We start from the raw sequence: 6,497 nt of genomic DNA on the forward strand, positions 1-6,497 counted from the left end.
TATCTTACTTCTGTACCAAAGTTATCATTATTTCGTATGGTCTCTTGATAAAGGTGTATAACTGGAATGCATCTTACATTTTTACCAAATTTATCATTATTTCGTATGGTCTCTTGATAAAGGTGTATAACCGGAATGCATCTTACTTCTGTACCAAAGTTATCATTATTTCGTATGGTCTCATGATAAAGGTGTATAACCGAATGGCATCTTACTTCTGTACCAAAGATAATCATTACTTCGTATGGTCTCTTGATAAAGGTGTATAACCGGAATGCATCTTACTTCTGTACCAAAGTTAATCATTATTCCGTATAATCTCTTGATAAAGGTGTATAACCAGAATACATCTTACATTTGTACCAAAGTTAATCATTATTTCGTATGGTCTCTTGATAAAGAATGTATCTTACTTCTGTATCAAAGTTAATCATTATTTCGTATGGCCTCTTGAAAAAGAATGTATCTTACTTCTGTATCAAAGTTAATCATTATTTCGTATGGTCTCTTGATAAAGAATGTATCTTACTTCTGTATCAAAGTTAATCATTATTTCGTATGGTCTCTTGATAAAGAATGTATCTTACTTCTGTATCAAAGTTAATCATTATTTCGTATGGTCTCTTGATAAAGAATGAATCTTACTTCTGTATCAAAGTTAATCATTATTTCGTATGGTCTCTTGATAAAGAATGTATCTTACTTCTGTACCAAAGTTAATCATTATTTCGTATGGTCTCTTGATAAAGAATGTATCTTACTTCTGTATCAAAGTTAATCATTATTTCGTATGGTCTCTTGATAAAGAATGTATCTTACTTCTGTGTCAAAGTTAATCATTATTTCGTATGGTCTCTTGATAAAGGTGTATAACCAGAATGTATCTTACTTCTGTATCAAAGTTAATCATTATTTCGTATGGTCTCTTGATAAAGGTGTATAACCGGAATGTATCTTACTTCTGTATCAAAGTTAATCATTATTTCGTATGGTCTCTTGATAAAGAATATATCTTACTTCTGTATCAAAGTTAATCATTATTTCGTATGGTCTCTTGATAAAGAATGAATCTTACTTCTGTACCAAAGTTAATCATTATTTCGTATGGTCTCTTGATAAAGAATATATCTTACTTCTGTATCAAAGTTAATCATTATTTCGTATGGTCTCTTGATAAAGAATGTATCTTACTTCTGTACCAAAGTTAATCATTATTTCGTATGGTCTCTTGATAAAGGTGTATAACCGGAATGTATCTTACTTCTGTACCAAAGTTAATCATTATTTCGTATGGTCTCTTGATAAAGGTGTATAACCGGAATGTATCTTACTTCTGTACCAAAGTTAATCATTATTTCGTATGGTCTCTTGATAAAGGTGTATAACCGGAATGTATCTTACTTCTGTATCAAAGTTAATCATTATTTCGTATGGTCTCTTGATAAAGGTGTATAACCGGAATGTATCTTACTTCTGTACCAAAGTTAATCATTATTTCGTATGGTCTCTTGATAAAGGTGTATAACCGGAATGTATCTTACTTCTGTACCAAAGTTAATCATTATTTCGTATGGTCTCTTGATAAAGATGTATAACCGGAATGTATCTTACTTCTGTACCAAAGTTAATCATTATTTCGTATGGTCTCTTGATAAAGGTGTATAACCGGAATGTATCTTACTTCTGTATCAAAGTTAATCATTATTTCGTATGGTCTCTTGATAAAGGTGTATAACCGGAATGTATCTTACTTCTGTACCAAAGTTAATCATTATTTCGTATGGTCTCTTGATAAAGGTGTATAACCGGAATGTATCTTACTTCTGTATCAAAGTTAATCATTATTTCGTATGGTCTCTTGATAAAGATGTATAACCGGAATGTATCTTACTTCTGTACCAAAGTTAATCATTATTTCGTATGGTCTCTTGATAAAGGTGTATAACCGGAATGTATCTTACTTCTGTATCAAAGTTAATAATTATTTCGTATGGTCTCTTGATAAAGGTGTATAACCGGAATGTATCTTACTTCTGTACCAAAGTTAATCATTATTTCGTATGGTCTCTTGATAAAGGTGTATAACCGGAATGTATCTTACTTCTGTATCAAAGTTAATCATTATTTCGTATGGTCTCTTGATAAAGGTGTATAACCGGAATGTATCTTACTTCTGTATCAAAGTTAATCATTATTTCGTATGGTCTCTTGATAAAGGTGTATAACCGGAATGTATCTTACTTCTGTATCAAAGTTAATCATTATTTCGTATGGTCTCTTGATAAAGGTGTATAACCGGAATGTATCTTACTTCTGTACCAAAGTTAATCATTATTTCGTATGGTCTCTTGATAAAGGTGTATAACCGGAATGTATCTTACTTCTGTACCAAAGTTAATCATTATTTCGTATGGTCTCTTGATAAAGATGTATAACCGGAATGTATCTTACTTCTGTACCAAAGTTAATCATTATTTCGTATGGTCTCTTGATAAAGGTGTATAACCGGAATGTATCTTACTTCTGTATCAAAGTTAATCATTATTTCGTATGGTCTCTTGATAAAGGTGTATAACCGGAATGTATCTTACTTCTGTACCAAAGTTAATCATTATTTCGTGTGGTCTCTTGATAAAGGTGTATAACCGGAATGTATCTTACTTCTGTATCAAAGTTAATCATTATTTCGTATGGTCTCTTGATAAAGGTGTATAACCGGAATGTATCTTACTTCTGTACCAAAGTTAATCATTATTTTGTATGGTCTCTTGATAAAGATGTATAACCGGAATGTATCTTACTTCTGTACCAAAGTTAATCATTATTTCGTATGGTCTCTTGATAAAGGTGTATAACCGGAATGTATCTTACTTCTGTATCAAAGTTAATCATTATTTCGTATGGTCTCTTGATAAAGGTGTATAACCGGAATGTATCTTACTTCTGTATCAAAGTTAATCATTATTTCGTATGGTCTCTTGATAAAGGTGTATAACCGGAACATGTTGTACGATTGAACCCGACTTATCATTCTGTCGAATAGCTACTTGACAAAGATGTATAACTGGAATATTAATACGAAGAAGAAAAATGTGGCGTAATAAAAACATACCTATTTCTTTTAATTTGTCAAAATATCACTGGTCAACGTTAAAAAACGACAAGTAGATAAAGAGTGTTTTGTTTGTTTATTTTGAATTTCGCGCCAAGCTACACGAAGGTTATCTGCGCTAACCATCCCTAATTTATCAGTGCAAGATTAGAGAGAAAACAGCTAGTCATCACCACCCACCGCCAACTCTTTATCTACTCTTTTACCAACGAATAGTGGGATTGATAGATGCATTATAACGCCCCCACGGCTGAAAGGGCGAGAATGCTTGGTGTGATGGGGTATTCGAATCCGTGACTTTCACATTAAAAGTAGAGCGTTTTAACCATTTGGTCATGCCAGACCAACATATGAAGTTACACATGTTTTAGGCATGTTTTATTTAGAATTAAATAATATGTTCAAATTAGTTCCATCAAGCCAATCATTTCAAGCTCATGGTAGAGTTTGTGCAGTACGCATGCGTATATTTAGAATATTTTGCGATTAGGTATGTTCCTAGTTTTGATTACAGTAATTAAGTTAATACTGAATTAAATAAATACTTCATAATAAGAATCTAAACGTATATACAGAATTATTAACATTTCCGAGAAGAAGGTGTTCATCTCAATTGTATTTGATGTTTGTTTTTGTTAGCTATCAGTCTGCTTCTTGCCCCCTGGTGGCTCAGTGATAAATCAATACGCTTATGATGGATGAAATCTGGTTTCGATACCTGCAAGATGGGCAGAACACAGTTAACCTATAATAAAGAAACAAAATAAAGCAACAACTGTAACACTACATACTTAATAAAGTTTATGAAATTTCAAAGGTTCGTGTATGTTTTTGTAATGAAACAGGACAGAATGCATTACACAAGTCGTAATTTCTAGAAAGCTACTGTTACATGGTTTAATTAAAATGTGTCGTTATTTTTGTGATTTTTCTTAAAGTTGTTTGAAATAAGGCCAACAAAACAACAACAACTGCTCCTGCTACGTTTACAACATACCTTAAAACGTTTGAGAGAAGGAAGAACGTCTTATATATTTAAGAACTTCCGAACAGGATAGAAACATAGAATTATTTGTCATTATACTATTTAGTTAAGTTAATGACATTATTCAGCCAAAATCATAACTGCAAAAACAACAGCAATCAATGAGATTTCATGTCCGCACCTCTCCACTCCTTTTACAAATTTTGTGCGTTTATATTGGATAACCTCAAGTTTCACCTACGAAGACTCAGAAATCCTTCTCGGATCCAGAACTATCAACTTTGATGTGTCCAGATTTGGTACAAATCTGATCACACTTTGCAGCGAAAACACCCTATCTCCTCATTATAGAAAATGCTACAACGTGTTCCAAATCTGGATACAGACCGAATTTGGGGAGGACAGTCCGACACTGACCTCCAATTGTGTCAAGTTTGCGTTTAAACGGTGTGTAATAGTTGTCGAGATACGTACGTGCAGTGAAATACAGACAGACGGACAGACACACTGATCCGATCGCAATACCCTAACTCCAGTTGCAAGGGTGTTAAAAGTTAAATGTAAAGAGCCAAATAGCTTTTTTGTAAGGGGCGAGGGCATCTTTTGAAGTTACGCCGTCGCATTTAGGGACTTTGGCTTGCTTGAAAATGTTCTAAAAGATAAATGTAAAAAGTGTACTATTAGAAGGAAAATCGGAAGCAAATAGGACTACTTCCTCTACTTCCACATCTACATAAAAGTAGAAGACATATGAAAACTATTTACTTCCTCTACTTCCACATTTAAATAAAGGTAGACTTGTGAAAGCTGTTTACTTCCTCAACTTCCATATCTAACTAAAGGTAGATGACTTGTGAAAGCTGTTTATTTCCTCAACTTCCACATGTAAATGAAGGTAGAAGACTTGTGAAAGCTGTCTGCTCACCATAATAAATTTTAATGCGGAAGTAAAATTATATTCGAAGCAGTGTGACATGTGCTTTCAACATGTTTCAATAAAGAAATTGATTCAAGTACTGAAGTCACGATTGCATGAATTTCTATGATTCATTCTTGTGAGTACAAGATACTTAATCATAACACATGAAAATAAATCCCCATTATAAAATATTGGTATTACATTTATCATAGAGCATATTACACATTTTAGCCTAATGCTGAAACCAGTTACCTTGTTACCTGTAATCGAAATATTAATGAAAATCAGAACTCGATCACAAGAACAAATAAAGATACAAAAAAGTTGTTGCTATTATGGTTATATAGCTTCAATGACGAACCTGTTTAATATATGCTCGTGTTTTTTGGTACGCCCTCCCCAGTGACACAGCGATATGTCTGCGTACTTGAACGCCAAAAATCGGGTTTAGAGACCCGTGATGGGCAGAACACAAATGGCCCATTACGTTCCTTTGTGCTTAACTTCAAACAAATTGTTAGTGCCATCTAGTAGCAGAAAAGACAAGTATACCTAACATTCTATAGAGTATTTAGTTAGCTATTATTATCGATACAACGAATAATTATATCAGAATGTACTTAATATTAAAATTAAATATATATATATGTTTGTAATTATATTAAACACATTTTCATTATCGGTTCAATCGTTTAGCCAAGTGACTCGACATAAATTTATTTTTTATATTAGTAGCCCAAATGCTTGTCTTGTTTGAATATTTTTGAGGCATTGCGTTTAAATAACCAATACAATGCGATCGGCATGGCTTGTAGAACATCTTATTAGTAAATAAGTCAACGTTTTAATGAAAACGTGAAGGGAATGGTGAGCCCTTTGATTCGCAATCGCAGGCGCGCTAACTACCTGGCTACACCTAATCTAACTGTTTGTTGTTCAGCACAAAGATACAAATTAAACTATCTGCGCTGCGTCCACCACGGGTAAAGAAACCTTGCTCTATAAGTCTTCAGAATATCAGCTGTGTCACTGAATGGCGCATCCTGTGCAACTGAATTAGGAACATATTGTAAAAACAATTGAAATAATAAAGTTAATATACATTCATGAATTTTTAGGTTTTTCATAATGAGCTTTGTGCGTTTGGCTTCTTGAATTTTTTTACAAAACCCACACACCTCAGATTGTTATATATGTATAATAACTAATCAATATTTGATCTAACAGTCACACTTTACCTCTCTATTCAAACTTAAATTAATGTAGCTGTGCGTTTGTTTTTTGTTTTGAACATCGCGTAAAGCTACACGAGGACTATCTACGCTAGCCGCCTCTAATTTAGCAGTGAAATACTAAAAAGGGAAGGCAACTAGTCATCACTACCCACCGCCAATTCTCAGGATACTCTTTAACCAACGAATAGTGGTATTGACCGTCAAATTATAACGCCCCCACAGCTGAAAGGGTGAGCATGTTTGGTG

Source organism: Tachypleus tridentatus, chromosome 1, assembly GCF_004210375.1.
Source record: "Tachypleus tridentatus isolate NWPU-2018 chromosome 1, ASM421037v1, whole genome shotgun sequence".
Lineage (NCBI taxonomy): Eukaryota > Metazoa > Arthropoda > Merostomata > Xiphosura > Limulidae > Tachypleus > Tachypleus tridentatus.